Source organism: Belonocnema kinseyi, chromosome 6 (genome assembly GCF_010883055.1).
Source record: "Belonocnema kinseyi isolate 2016_QV_RU_SX_M_011 chromosome 6, B_treatae_v1, whole genome shotgun sequence".
NCBI lineage: Eukaryota > Metazoa > Arthropoda > Insecta > Hymenoptera > Cynipidae > Belonocnema > Belonocnema kinseyi.
The window spans coordinates 15,672,536-15,688,126 of NC_046662.1; the positions used below are offsets into that span (position 1 = coordinate 15,672,536).

Sequence of the window (15,591 nt, forward strand, 5' to 3'; positions counted from 1 at the left end):
AGTTCAAAATGGAAATGTTTGAATACAAAATTAATTTGTTTTGATTGACAATCCAATTATTTTCTTGAAAATTCCAATATTCAACTATTTGGGTTTAGATTGAACTTTTTTGTTAAAACTGTAACTGTTTTTTGTAGGAAATTTGTTTCTTTTGGATTAAAAATTCAACTGTTTGGTTGATTTTTTTCTTTTTTAACGGAAAAAATCTTTCTTTTTTGAAAATTCGTCTTTTTGGTTTGAACACTTTGTAAGTTAAAAGCTCAGGTGCATGTTCGGATAAAAATCAAACTTAAAAAAAAATTATCTCTTTAGCTTCGAAGTTCAAATATTTATTCGTAAAGGCAACTGTTGGATGGAAAATAATTTTGTTGTTCGTAAAAATTTAAATATTTTCATAAGAATTCAACGATTTTGATAAGAAATTATCTTTCTTGCTTGAAAATTAACTTTTGTTGTTGAAAATTAATCTTTTCGTATTTCATCTATTTTCAAAGATAATTTTCATACACAAATACAGAAAGAGACCTTTGAATAAATCCAAAATAAATGTACTTTTTCAAAATTATTCCTAGCTTTGATTACTGTTTTTTTCTCGAAATTATGCTTCATTCTGTAGTGTAAACTGTGAAGTGCTAGTGCCATTTTGGGATTATCAAGATTTCGAGATTTTGGGAATCGTTTAATTTGGATACAGTAAACCAGGTAAATTATCGGTTTATTTAAAAAATGCGCAAATTATTTGATTTGAAATTTAGAATTTCGAACTAATAAAATTTTCTATTTTTTCCAGAGGATGAGCTCCAAGAAGTAAGTCTTTTTTTAAGTTATACTAAAATTTTAATTCTTGAAGAAAATCGTTTTGAATTAATCTGTAGACCAATAAAAGAAATTACGGAATTATAATTGACCATTTTTAAGTTAATAGATTTTTTTTATGATATAATTATTAAACATTATCTGGGTGTCTACCCGCCTGGAAAACCTGGAATTGTTAGGGAATTTTTATACTATATACCTGGGAAAACCTGGAAATATCAGCGATTTTTTCAAGTCAGGAAATTTTTTGGAGGGCGTGTAGAAATTTGTTTAAAATTGTAATACGAATTTAAATAACAATGTTTTTTTATTTGTAGAAGTAGGATCACATTGATCGATTTAATTATTTTGCTGCAAATTCCTGTTTTTCTATTGGGAATTAATTTTTTCAATTAAAAATTTAATTAGTATATTTTTGGTTGAAATATCAACTTTGAATCAATTTTTTTTTACTAACACATTTTTTGTTAATGAAAATTCAACTATTTTGTTAAAACATAACTTTCTAGTTAAACTTTTTTTTCAGTTGATAAATAACTTTTTTTGTTCAAAATTTACATTTTCGAGGTGAAAATTCGACTTTTTTTTTTAGAAAATTCGTAGTTTTGGTTCGAAAATTCAACAAATTGGTAAAAAATTTAACTAAACTGATAGAAAAAAACGCATTTTGTTGAAAATTTTCCTTTTTTGGTAGAAAATAAATTTGTTGTTCAAAAAAAGTGTTTTGTTGAAAATTTAATAATTTTTTTAAATATTCATAATTTTTGTTTGGAAATTAAATGGGTTTATTGAAATTTCGTCTTTATGTATTTAATTATAAATTCATTTTTTCTGGTTGGAAATTAATTTTTTTGGTTGCAAATTCAATTTTTATTAAAAAATGTATGTATTTTATTATAAATTCATCTTTTCTGGTATGAAATTAATTTTTTTGGTCGTAAATTCAATTTTTAGTTAAAAATGTATGCATTTTATTATAAATTCCTTTTTTTAATAGGAAAATTATTTTCTTGGTTGAAAATTCAACTATTTTTTTGAAAATTAGTATTTTCTAGTAAAAAATCAATTTTCTTGTTTGAAAATTTAACTATTTAAATATGTATATATTTTGTTGAAAATTTTCAGCTTTTGTTAGAAAATTAATTTTCTTGGTTAACGTTCAAATGAACGAAATTGTTTACTGATGACTTTGCAAACCAGGAAAAGTGCTAAAATGTTTGTTAATTTATATTCGAAATTATTCCGTTCATTTGAACGTTCAGAATTTCAGGTACATAAAAAATTTTTTTTTTAATTCATGTCTTTGGTTGAAAGTTGAACTATTCTGTTAAAACTAAATTGTATTTTTTAGTTAAAATTAATTTTTTGAACTGAAAATGTAACTTTTCCATTAAAAATTCAAATACTCGAGTAAACGTCTACTTTCTTAAAAATTCAGTTGTTTGGTTAAGATTAAAAAATTTAGATTAAAATTGATATCTTTGGTTGAAACTTTGTTTTTTTGTTGTTGTTAGAAATTATGTTTTTTAACTGAAAATTTAACTATTCTCTTTTTAATTGAAAATGTATATTTTTTAGTTAAAAATTTAACTCTATTGTTGAAAAATCATCCTTTCTGTTTGAGTATTGTATTCTTTCTTTACTAGAAAAAGTTTCTTAGTTGCAAATTAAAATCTTGTTTGAAATTCGTATTTTTTAGTTGAAAATTTATATTTTTCGTTTAAAATGTGTATATTCTGTTGAAAATATGTTTTCTTTGATAGAAAATTAATCTTATTGGTTACAAATTTGTTGACGTTGTAAATTTACTCTTGACTTTTATTCTTTTTATTTTGAACAGTCTTTTATTTTAAAATATAAAAAATCAATTTTTTTCTGCAAAAAAATATTAAGGAATCATTCTTTAAGTATGAATTGGTCTACGATTTCAGATGCTGTGAAAAAGATGCTTCTAAGAGCTTGAAATTTGGATCTTGAAATCATACCGAAAAATCTCCAAAGTAGGATTTGTATACCTGACAAAATAAATCAGGTCCGGGGAATGCGAGTGTTGGAACGAATATAATTTGAAATTTTTTTAGATATTGCTGCAGAGGCAGGTAGTTTTTCCCGGCGTGGAACCTTAGATTTTTAAGCAGATAGAATTAAATTATCTTTAGATTTGTAGAAAGATATTCTATCCTATAAGATAGTGCTTTAATTTTTAAGCGACTTAACGTGAGCAACAAGTAAAACCGGCAGAACAATAATTGCCCTGAAAAAATAAAGTCGCAAAATGCTGTCAGCTGCTCTCAATAGCTATTTATCTTGTTATAAAAATTGTATGAGATTTATTACTTTTAATTATTTAAAAGTATTTTGTAAATAATTTAAAAAAATCAAAATATGTCCGAGCTCGTAAAAATGCTTGAAACAGTTTGTATATTCTTTTATTACAACTTAAAAATATTTTATTTACCTTTTTTTGACTTTTTTCTCGCTAAAGCCACTATTTTTTCACTTTTTCTTTCAATATAATAAAAAAAAATTATTTCCAAGATTTCAAAAGATTTTCTAGATTCTTACTATATTTCAAAGGGTTTTAAATATTTTAGGGATTTTACAAGATTCCAAGAAATTAAAAAAATTGCAAGCGATTTTAAAAGGACATCGACAAATTTCAAGGATTTTAAAAGAATTTCTATGAATCTAGAAAACTTTAGATGCTAAATGAAATTAAATTTAAGGGACTTCTAGGGATTTTATGAGGTCTCTGAGGATTTCAAAGATTTAAACATTTTAAAATGAATTTTAAAAGATATTAAACATTTCCCGATGTGCCGGATTTCAAAATATTTCTATGAATTCCACAAGATTTAAGGGATTGCAAAATTTTCAAATTTCTTTAAAGAATATTGTGCAATTAAAAATATTCCGATACTAATTTCCGAATTTCTTAAAAATCTTTTGAATTCCTTTGAGTTCACACTAAATTCAATCGATGACATTTAAAAATTTTTTAATTCACCCTGGAACCTTTAAATTCAGCTTGAATATTGTTGTGAACTTTATCAGATTTCTATTCACTCACATTCTTCTGAATTCAGTGGGCCTTTTTTCGATTAACAATATTTAATATATTCACTTTAATCAATCACCCTGAATACATTTTAATTCATCTTGGATTTTTGTGAATTTTATCAGATTTCTAGTCACTCCTATCTATCTGATTCACTCCCATTTGACTAAAATAAATTAAATATTTTTGAGTGTTTACTATTTATTAGAGTTAATTTGAATTATTCTAAATTCACTGAATTTTATTCAATTTAGTTGATTTTTTTAGTTCTTTTTCAAGTCACCCCAAATCTTTTAAACTCGCCTTGAATTCTTAGGCATTTCATTAAATTTTTATGAATTCCAATGAAATTTTGTATACTTATTTCGAATTGATCGAATTCCATTTTTTCAATATTATTGAATTGCTCTTAATTCACTTGAATTTTTATGATTTCAAAGAATCATCCTCATTTTTCCTTTTTTTTTATTCGCCCTTTTTTAAAAATATTTTTTCAAGTCACTTAAATTCTGTTTAATTCGTACTGAGTTCTGTTCACTCCCACTTTGTTCAATGCAATGAAAGTTTTTGGATTTTTTAAATTAATAAAAATTTAATAAATTTAATAAAAATGTCAAAAGATTAACAATTTGTATAGGATTTCAAAAAGAAATTAATAGATTAGATAATATTTTAAGGAATTTCTATAGATTTTAAGAGGTTAAACAAGTATAAGATTTCAAGGTATTTCTATGAGTTTCAAGGGTTTTAATAATTTCAAGAGATTTGAAAAGATTTTCCAGTTTTATAGGATTCGAAAAGATTCGAAAAGATTCGAAAAGATTCCACGCGATTTTATGAGATGTATTAGCCTACCCCCTACATTTATATCTTTTGATAAAAAATACTGCCATAATTTTTTTTATCGTTTAGAGGTTCCGCTAGGTAGCAGCTTTAGATCTGAAAATGAGTTTTCTTGGGTTTCGACTTTTTTAAATACAAATTTGAGGTAAAAAAATTCGTTCATTCGTATACGAAGCATTTGTAATTTAATGAGGAATAATTCCTAATTTTATGAAAAAAAGTTTGTAATTTCATTACAATTAATGGTATTCTTTGTTAAATAAAATTTAGGGATTCCTTAATAAGTAACAAATACTTTTTATGGGTTAAAGAATTCTAAGAGCCTATAATTTTTTTTTAATCTGCAACTAAGAAAATTCATTTTCAGATCTCAAATGGCCAAGCAGAAACTAAAAAACAGTTTTTTTTTAATAAAAATAAAATTTATGCAAATATTTTTTCAACAAAAAGAGAAAATTTAGGGGTTAGCGTTTCCAAAAATCAAATTTAACCAGATTTAAAAAATGGTCAGATAAAAAAACACCTTTGGATTCGTCTCCAAAATATCTAGGTGCGCCTTTTTAATACATTTTTTTAAACAACTAAATCATTTGTAAATAATTTCAAACTTAAAAAATTATTGTTTAATGTTCAGCAACCTTGATGAATAAACTAAATGTCCGATCGAAAAACAAACTAAGCGTCACAATAAACAACCAACAACACCTTTGGATTCGTTTTAGAAATATCGAATCCAAAAGTAGTGTTTTAGTTTTTTGATCGATTGTTTAGTTTGTTTGTAATTAATTACAAAAGTTTCGAGTCCATACCTGGAGCGTAGCAAATCTACGCTTATGTCAAAAAATATTTTTTAAAAATGACTGTTAACAAAATTTAAAAAAAACACTTAGATATTTCCAAAAGGATCAAAAGGTGTTTTCGTTTATTTGATTTTTTGCTTAACTTCTTTTATCATGATTTGCTTGTTTATAATTAATTATAAAAGTTTCAAATCCATATATGTGACAAACTTCGGGGTCGTAAAATTTCGAATTGGCCCTATTCGTGTCTACCAAACCACATTACGGTTTTTCTAACCGAGAATATTTTATTAAACAACTACAATAATTTATTGTAGTATCAGTAGTATCTTTATAGAGAGAAATAAATATCTGTAAAAGCCAGTAGCCACCGACAAAACGTTTACAGAAAACGCAACAATGAGCTACTGGCTTGAAAAATGATGTAACTTAATCGACTCTCGAAGCCCTGACCTTATTAAAACACGCACTCCTCATTGTTTTCATGACGTGTATGTAAAATGCAACGAGATTTCCAGATTCAGGTTTATATTTCAGTTGACTCGTCACTTTATATTCTAGCGTCTCTTGCATCAGTCAACCCGAGACAGATTGTGAGCGAATTCTTTTTCAAGTTTTTTTTCACACGGCGATAAAAGATTTCAATTGAAAAAAGGTTTATCAAAATAAACTCAGAAATCACAGTCCGTCCCTTGATTTTTAACTAATCCCCTTTACTTTCCCTTAAATTTGAAAAATCCCTTAAAATGCCTAACATCGTCAATTTTGACCCAATTTTCCCCCTTTTTACAGGGTTACGATTTCAAATATTTTGAATTCTTTTTTATATTATAATATGTTAACACAATATAGAAAGTAATTCTTTCAAGTAAGATTAACCCTTAAAGAATAAGTGGGGTCACTGTCATTTTTTTCGATTGTCTACGGGTTTTTAAAGTATTTTTTCGAATAGTTAAATCATCACTACGACTTTGGAGATATTTTTTTCTATTTCGCATTGATTCAACACACTAATAATTTTTTTAAGCCAAAAATTATAAGGAGGTCCTAATTTTTCATGTCAAAATATTGCATTTTCATCAAAGTTAATGAATATTCAAAATAAAAAAATGAATGTTTAACATAGTAGTTAAACTTTAAAATAAGTAGCTGATTATTCAACCAAAAACATTGATTCTTAAGGAAAAATTTTCTAGTTAATATTTGAATCAAAACAGATTCGAATTTTAAAAAAAACAGTTGAATACATAAAAAGACGACTGTTCAACAAATAAATACATTTTTTGACCAAATTGTTGAATTTTCAAGTCAAGAAGATGAATTTTCACACTGAAAATGTCAACTTAGTACAAAAAAGAGAATCTTTTAACAAAAAACCAATATAGGTACATTTTCCACCAAAATAATTGAATTTCCAATTAAGAATGCATTTTTACTTTTAACTAAAATAATGAATAAATGAAAATAATATTATTTTAACAAAGTAGTTGAATTAGTCCAATGTAAAGGAATTTTCAATCAAATAGATGTTAATTTTCTATAAAATATAGTATAATTTTCTACTCAATAAATTGAACTTTCAACTATGAAAAATATTTTCCAGGAAAAAAAATTAAGGGATAAACTTAGTACAGTATTCATTAAAATATTTTCTAGATTGAAAAAGAAAATGTTGAAACTAAATATCTTTTCTTTTAGTAAAGAAGGTATTTTTTCCTTTAATCGCTTCTCCAATAATATGCTTCTTGATGTATAACTAGATTAGGAAATATTGCCTTACCAGGTTTTATGTCAATGGTTGCAAAAATTGCTATTTGTTACATCTCATTATTTTTTACTACAATATTCTGCCATGGTCATGAGGGATAAATGAAAGAGCTCGTAAAATATATAGAATTTGTTATTCGTTAACAATCTTAAAAAGACGACAAATATTCTTTTGAAAAATGTAATTTAAATACTTTACATAATGACCCAATTGATTCTGCGAATATTACTTACTTCATTTAATACATTTTCTTACGTATGTTAAGCTGACGTAACCACATCTTCGAATCGAGTTAAAACCTATCTCGTAATTAAGGGCTCATTTAATGGTAATTTAATGCGCCATTATTAAAAAAAAAAAAAAAAAAAAAAAAAAAAACAGGAGTTACGCTAGCTTAACGTTAAGCTATATTGCCCTATTGCCAAATTTAATGCTCCACTATTTTTTAAACCGGGGAATACGCTAGCTTAATATTAAGCTGACGGAACCCTAAGTGAAATAAACGTTGGATCGAGTTTAATGCTATGACATAATTAAAGGCTCATTTAATGCTCTCCAAAACCACCAACAAATATTTTCCAAAAGCCACCCCTAATACTAAAAAACCACTCTTTATATAAATTATGCACAAATTGTAAATCTGACCATACTATAATTATTAAAGGCTCAATTAATGCTAATTTAATGTCCCATTGGCAAATTTACTGCTCCATTATTTAAAAAAAAATCGGGGCATTAAATGAGCATTAAATGAGCCCTTAATTATAGTATGGTCAGATTTACAATATGTGCATAACTTATATGAAGGGTGGTTTTTCAAAATTAGGGGTGGCTTTTGGAAAATAATTTTTGGTGATTTTGGAGAGCATTAAATGAGCCTTTAATTATGTGATAGGATAAAACTAGATTGAACATTTATTTCACATGGAGTTCCGTCAGCTTAACATTAAGCTAGCGTAACCCCCGGTTAAAAAAAAGATTGGAGCAGTAAATTTGGCATTGGGGCATTAAATTAGCATTAAATGAGCCCTTAATTATGTGACATGACAGACTTCGATTAAACATTTATTTCATATGAGGTTCCGTCAGCTTAACGTTAAGCTAGCGTAACCCCTGTTTTTTTTTTAAATAATGGAGCATTAAATTTGGCAATAGGGCATTAAATTAGCATTAAATGAGCCCCTAATTATGAGATAGGTTTTAACTCGATTCGAAGATGTGGTTACATCAGCTTGACATACCTCATTTTCTTTCTTAATTCAGTTATTAAAAATTGAAGAGAATTTATCATTCAATTTTCAAAGATTGAAAGTTTAATTTTTGAAACCTGAAGAAAATTGAACATTCCATTTTTATTTTTATTCAGTTTTAACTGTTGAAAAATTAAATGTAAATATCCAATTTCCAACAGCTGAAAATTGAAGAAAATCAGAAGTGCAATTCTTGAAAATTAAGGAAAATTGGAAGAAAGCGAAAGCTGAATATTTAGCTATTGAACATTGAAGAAATTAGATAATTATATTTTAATCAACTTTCAACTGATAAAACTAAATTGTTCAAAACTGAACCAAAAAAAATAAACTGTTGAATTTATAAACGAATTTTCAACTGTTGAAATCTCAATGATCATTCTCTTCAAATTTCAATAGTTGAAAATTAAAAAAAAATGCCCACTTTTGATAATTGAAGAAAATCGAGAATTAAATTTTCAACAGGCTAAAAATCAGTTGTGAAAAATTGACGAAAATTGAAAATGGGAGAAAATTGCATTTTTTCTGTTGAAACTAGATAATTAAAATTTCAACCATTGAAAATTTAATTGTTGAATATTGGCGAAAATAGGGATTACAGTGTTGATCAGATTTTCCACTTTTTTCAACATTTTTGTTTTATGAATTGAATGCTTATTTACTAAATTCTTGTTGAATTCAACAGTTGCAAATTGAAGAAAATGCGACTGTTGAAAGCACATTGTACCATTTTCTTTTCTTTTTTATTCTTTATTGATAATTTAATTATCAATTTTAATTAGTTTTCGGTACAAGAAAATAATATTTTTCCAATTTTCAACCGTTGAATCTTCAATTTTCATCTATTGTAAATTAAATTTTTAACTGTTGAAAATTGATGAAAATTGTTGCGCATCATATTTAGCAAATTAATAGTCATCTAATGGATTCTCAGTAGGGAATTTATCTGATTAAAAAAAAATCAGGAAAGTAAAACCAAGAATCTAACGACCAAATTTAGACAACCACCATAAAATGTCCTATTGCAATTTAAAAAAATTTTCTCCTAAAAAAGAAAAAGATCTCCTTTCCTTCTGGAAACAAATAAGAAAAATGAAAGAATTCTTCATATTAATCTGATCACCATGTTATGTCTCGTTGGATATCCAATCACGGAAATATAAAAAAATCCGACAAAAAATAAAATTTCTTAAATAAACAATTTTTAATGTCAGAAGTCGTTCTCATAATAAGGAATATTTTCTCTTTTAAAAAGTACCAGCATGAATAATTTAATCATGATACTTTTTCAGCCGACAAATTATTTTAGCTTTAAAGTTTTATTTAAATTTATTTATACATTTGGTAACTTTTTTATTGGTGAGATTTAAAAATAGAATTCTAAAATCATAAATTATTATGTAATTTATAGCTAAGTCTTTTTTAAAAATGTTAAGCAAATGCAAGTTACAATTTTTAAATTTAAACTCGAGGCTAATTTCCGATTAAAAGTTTCATGCGTAACTGAAATACGTATTGTATTCTCAAATGAAGCATATTTAAATAGAAAGGGGAAATTCCCTGGAATAGAGGAAAAAGGGAAATTTTTGAAAGACAAATGGGAAACTCAGGGGAAAGAGTGTGATGTCTGAGAAAATTGAAAATTCAACTTTTGAATTTTTCTATTTTTAATATTATAAAAAATACTGAATCAATGATAAAAAAAATACGAAACTAGGGAACTTACTTTTCAAAACTTTTTTGTTATTTGGGAATATCAAATATACAATTTTATTTTATTTCACCCTCATGCGTGTTGTGCCGAATGTGGTTCAATAAAAAGCTACGTAATTATCGAAGAACCCTCTTGCATATTGCCTCAGAAACAGGTGGAGAGTATGACGCATTATTCGTCTCACAACTGGTTCAATATTATTTCTAGAAGGGGAAATTCGATACTGGTCGGCCAATTCTCACTTGCAGCACTTTATAAATTACAAAAGGTATTCACTTCTAATATTTCTTTGATTAAGAAATACGATAACTTTCTTTCTGTGAGATTGCTCTGACACTTGAGTTTCGCGGGACAAAATTCGCAAAATTACAAGCAAAGTTCAAAGTCTGGATGACCTAAAAAAAATATTTGTTAATTTAATACATTATCGAAATTTCGAGCAAGTGAAAAATTTTTAAGCGCGGTCAAATACACTAGAAGAGGTATTCAAAGGACCCAGAAATCAAAATTGGCAGCGGCAAATTTTAAAAATGCTGAATTTGTGTTTAAAGAAAATCCGCTTCAGCATTTTTGAAAATCGCTGTTTTCAATTTCGATTCCATGGATTTCTCAACTTTTTTCCTTGTGTATTTTCAATCTCAGAAAGCCCGCACATATTCTTAAATTATTTTTCAAATTCAGATGCAAATAAGAAAGTTTTTAAACTTTTTTTTGTGTGAATAACCCAGATATTTTTTTTTATTCCAATATGTTAATTTTTCGCGTTGTGAGGATTTCAAATTCTAGAATTTGTTATTTTTAATCCACCCTATTCTTTAAGTCTTCAAACCTGCATTTTTAAATTATTTTAATGCAAAAATTTAAGTAGATTGGATAGACTTTTCTTCTATAAATTTGTTTAAAAAATTCCCGGTCCAGCGGCCACCAATTTTAAAATGGTTGAATTCATCAGGGAAAGCTGTAAGCTCTTTCAAATTATTACTCCCCTTTCTCTCTTATGAGACATTTTGATTGTTTCTTTTTTCAAAAAAGACCCTTTCAGCCTCTATTTGAATTGTAAATCCAGCTCTTAAATAAAAATGTTGTATCTTTTCTTAAAAATCATCTTGACTTGGGAGGATATCAATATGGATGATTATCTCAAGATGTATCTGCCTCTTGATTTTAAAGCTTCCTGAATTTGTCAAGAGATAATGTAGACTTTGTCTGAAAAGGAAGACTTTTTTAAGTCGATATGGATTATGGTGACTAAGGCGTGCCTCTAAACAGAGGGCTTCCTGTATCCTGAGCACGTCTGCCTACGTCAGATTAGTACGAGTATGTAGTGGCTCTTCTTAATGCTCTTTTGTTTTTCTACTTGTATTTTCATGATATGAGCTTCATGCTTATGTAAAGGAAAAAAAGCCAGCCTCATTTCTACAGCTTCTAACAACGACCAGATAATTTTTTTTCATCTCATAGTCCCTACTGAGAGTAGATTGGGTGATCATTAAGTCGCCAAAGCATTATTTGCCAAAAGCGGTCCCGTTTCGAAAAAATCGACTCTTTTAGAAAATTATGTTTTATGAATTGAAATTTTGATTTATTAAATTCTCATGTTGAATTTAACAGTTCAAAATTGACCGGAAAAATGTTCAGTTTCTCATCAATTGAATCTTCATCTATTGAGAATTTAAAAATCAATTTTTAACAGTTCAAAATCGAAGGAAAATAGAAATTGAATTTTCAACAACTGAAAATTTGATTTTCTTTGATTTTCAACAATTCAATATTCAATTTTCTTCAATTTCTAACAACAAAATTTACAACGGTTGAAAATTTAATTATCACTATTCAAAAGTAAAAAATAAAAAATTTCAATGTAGTTTTATTTCGAGCAACTGAATTTAAAATTGTCTTCAATTTGCAACAATTAAATTATTAACAGTTGAAAATTTAAATGCGTCAAATTCAACTGCTAAAAATTGAAGAAAATTGATAATAAAATTTTTTTAAATTGAAAACCAAATTTTTAATTTTCATCTGTTGAAAATTGAGTTTTGAACTGTTACATATTTATAAAATTCAACTTTCCATTTTAAACCATTTGAATGTTCAACTGTTCAAAATTTAATGATAAATTCTCTTTCATTTTCAACAGTTGAATTTTTAAATTCCTACAATTGAAAATTGAGAAAATTGAAAATCAAGAATATTTGAAATGAAATTTTCAAACGTTTAAAACCCCAGAAAATACAAAATTAATGATCAATTTTCTTCCATTTTCAATCATTGAATTTTTAATTTCCTACAGTTGAAAATTCAGTTTTCAACTGTTGTACACTGAGACTTTAATTGTTGTAAATTTATAAAATTCAATTTTCAATTTTAAACAATTTGTATTTTCAACTGTTCAGAATTAAATGATCTTCTCTTTCATTTTCAACAACTGAATTTTGAATTTCCTACAATTGAAAATTGAGAAAATTAAAAATCAAGAATATTTGAAATGAAATTTTAAAACGTTTAAAATCCCAGAAAATACAAAATTAATTATCAATTTTCTTCCATTTTCAACCACTGAATTTTCAATTTCCTACAATTGAAAATTGAAAAAATTGAATATCAAGACTATTTGAAATTAAATATTCAAACGTTTAAAGCTCCAGAAAATACTAAATTAATGATCAATGTTCTCTTATTTTCAATCATTGAATTTTCAATTTCCTACAGCTGAAAATTGAGAAAATTAAAAATAAAAAAAAACTTGAAATCGAATTTTTATATGTTTCAAATTCCAGAGAATTAAAAATTTGAAGATTAAAGGAAATTGAAAGTTGAATTTTTAAATGTTAAAACTCAACAGTTGAGTTTTAAACTTTTAAAAATTGATAAATGAATTTTCAAAAGTTAATAATTCCAGTATTAAAAATTAAATTTTCAAGTATTGAAATTTCAATGCAATGCAACAGTTGAACATTCAGTTGTTGAAAATCCAAAAAAATAAAAAATTTATTTTGTAACTGCTGAAAATTCAATTTTTAATTTTTCTAAATATTCAAAATTTGAATTTTCGAGTGTTGCAAATTTAATTATAAATTTTGTTTAATTTAAAATAGTTGAATTTTAAAACAATGTATTTTTCAACTATTCAAAATCGACGAAAATTAAAAAGTTAAATTTTGAACATCTGAAAATTCAATATTCAATATTCTATCATTTTCAACATTTCAAATTTCAACTGGTGAAAATTAAAATTTTCTTTAATATTCACAATTTTTACTTTCAACTGTTGAAAATTTAATTACCATATTTCTTCAATAATTTCCAACAGATGAATTGTCAACTCTAGAAGATTGATCAATGAATTTTCAAAAGTAAAAAATTGACAATTATATTTTCAACAATTACAAATTCAAGTGTTGATAATTGAAGAAAACTGAAGGTTGAAGATCGAGTTAACTATTGAGAATTAAATCGTTGAAAATTAAATTTTCAAAAGTTGAATTTCTTATTTAAACCAAGTCTTAAAAACTTTATATTTACATAATTTTGTTTTAGAATTATTAAATAAATAATTCAATCCTAATTTTTTTTCTAGAAAACGTGATTTTTTCGATACTATTTTTATCACGTTTTCATGAATCATGTTTTGGCAAATTAATGATGTCCTGGAAGTTAGATCAGCAAACTTATTTTTTCTAACAAATTAAAGTTGTGCTAAAATGTGCTAGACCTGTACTCATTTGTGCCGTAAATTGTTTTTTCAAAAATCAAAAATTACGGGCACAATTTTTGAAAAACGTTTTTTTTTTGCTAGATCCGCAACTTCTTACTATAGTAAAAAGAACGGTTATCCTAGGCGGCTCGAAGTATACACAATTTTGTGCAAGGAATAAAAATTGCAAAAACCTAACCGTTTCAAAAAAACAAAAACAAAAACCAACAAATGTATTATTTTTTAAATTTTCGAAAAACTAAAACTTGTGCTAGTTTGTGCTCGATAAATGCAGTCTTTATTGCCTCTAACAAAATTACGTGAGATCAACAGTTCTCATATTAAAACTCCAAATGTAAAACTCAAAAAACGTACAAGATGCAAAAATAACTAAATTTCGAAAAAAATAAAACTTGTGCTAAGTTGTGCTCGACAAATGCAGTCTTTATTCCGTCTAACAAAATTACGTGAAATCAACAGTTCTCATATGAAAACACAAAAGGTAAACTCAAAAAACACAAAATGTCCAAAAATAGAGAAATTTCGGAAAAATAAAACTTGTGCTGAGTTGTAAAATTTCGAAATTTTACGTTTTTTGGGTTTTAGATACAATTTGAGTTTTCATATGAGAACTGTTGATCTCACGTAATTTTGTTAGAAAGAATAAAGACTGCATTTGTCGAGCACAACTTAGCACAAGTTGTATTTTTTAGAAATTTGATTATTTTTGGACATTTTGTGTTTTCTGAGTTTATCTTTGGAGTTTTCATATGAGAACTGTTGATCTCACGTAATTTTGTTAGAGGTAATAAAGACTGCATTTGTCGAGCACAACCTGGCGCAAGTTTTATTTTTTCGAAATTTTAAAAAATAATACATTTTTTGGTGTTTGGTTTTTTTTAAACGGTTAAGTTTTCGGATTTTTTATTTCTCGCACAAAATTGTGTATACCTCGAACCGCCTAGCACGACCTTTCTTTTTACTCTAGTAAGAAGTTGCAGATCTAGCAAAAAAAAAAAAACGTTTTTCAAAAATTGTGCCCGTAATTTTTGATCCTTCCAAAAACTATTTACGCCACAAATGAGCACAAGTCTAGCACAATTTATCACAACTTTAATTTTTTACAAAAAATAAGTTTGCAGATCTAACTTCCGGGACATAAATTAATTATCGTCCAATAGACTCCCAGTAGCGAATTTAGAAGATTAAAAAAAAATCGCAACTGTGATCATCTTCTTGTCAGTATATCCAACTCTCTTCGTTATAGAATACAGAAATAAACCCATGAAAGTTCAGAGATGAAATTCATTCTGATGCTAAGTTTCTCAGATCGAATCAGTAGTCGCCTTTGGCTCTTGCAATGTAGGTCTGCTCTTTTATACCTTCTATAATATGTATCTATAGTTATTGTAGTCGTAGAACCTAGAGAATGTTCGACCAAGAAGGCTTCTTCGTGAGATGTTGTTGCTACATTTCCTTACTGGATTCACTCCCAGTTCAAGCGATTATCAGATTATTGGGATGTTAGGTTTAATAGCGCTTTCTCCGAACAGATTTTTATGACACTTGTACAATTAGGTGCAAAATGATCCTATCTCTAAATCATTCAGTAAAACTGAATAATTTCAATTTCCCTAAAATTCAA

General features: G+C 26.4%; 2 protein-coding genes across 3 annotated transcripts in view; one reads left to right on the forward strand and one right to left on the reverse strand.

The window, feature by feature from the left end:
- The window catches only part of LOC117174932 (CD9 antigen-like), a 64,314-nt gene that overhangs the window by 16,969 nt on the left and 31,754 nt on the right, over nucleotides 1-15,591 (reverse strand). The window lies entirely within an intron of this gene.
- The window catches only part of LOC117174929, an 85,550-nt gene that overhangs the window by 2,460 nt on the left and 67,499 nt on the right, over nucleotides 1-15,591 (forward strand). Inside the window, exons 2-3 of one of the 2 annotated variants that reach the window (XM_033364386.1) lie at nucleotides 573-702; nucleotides 791-807. The gene's annotated coding sequence lies outside the window, so the exon portion shown is untranslated. The remainder of the gene's footprint in view (nucleotides 1-572; nucleotides 703-790; nucleotides 808-15,591) is intronic. The other variant, XM_033364385.1, reaches the window with a different exon arrangement.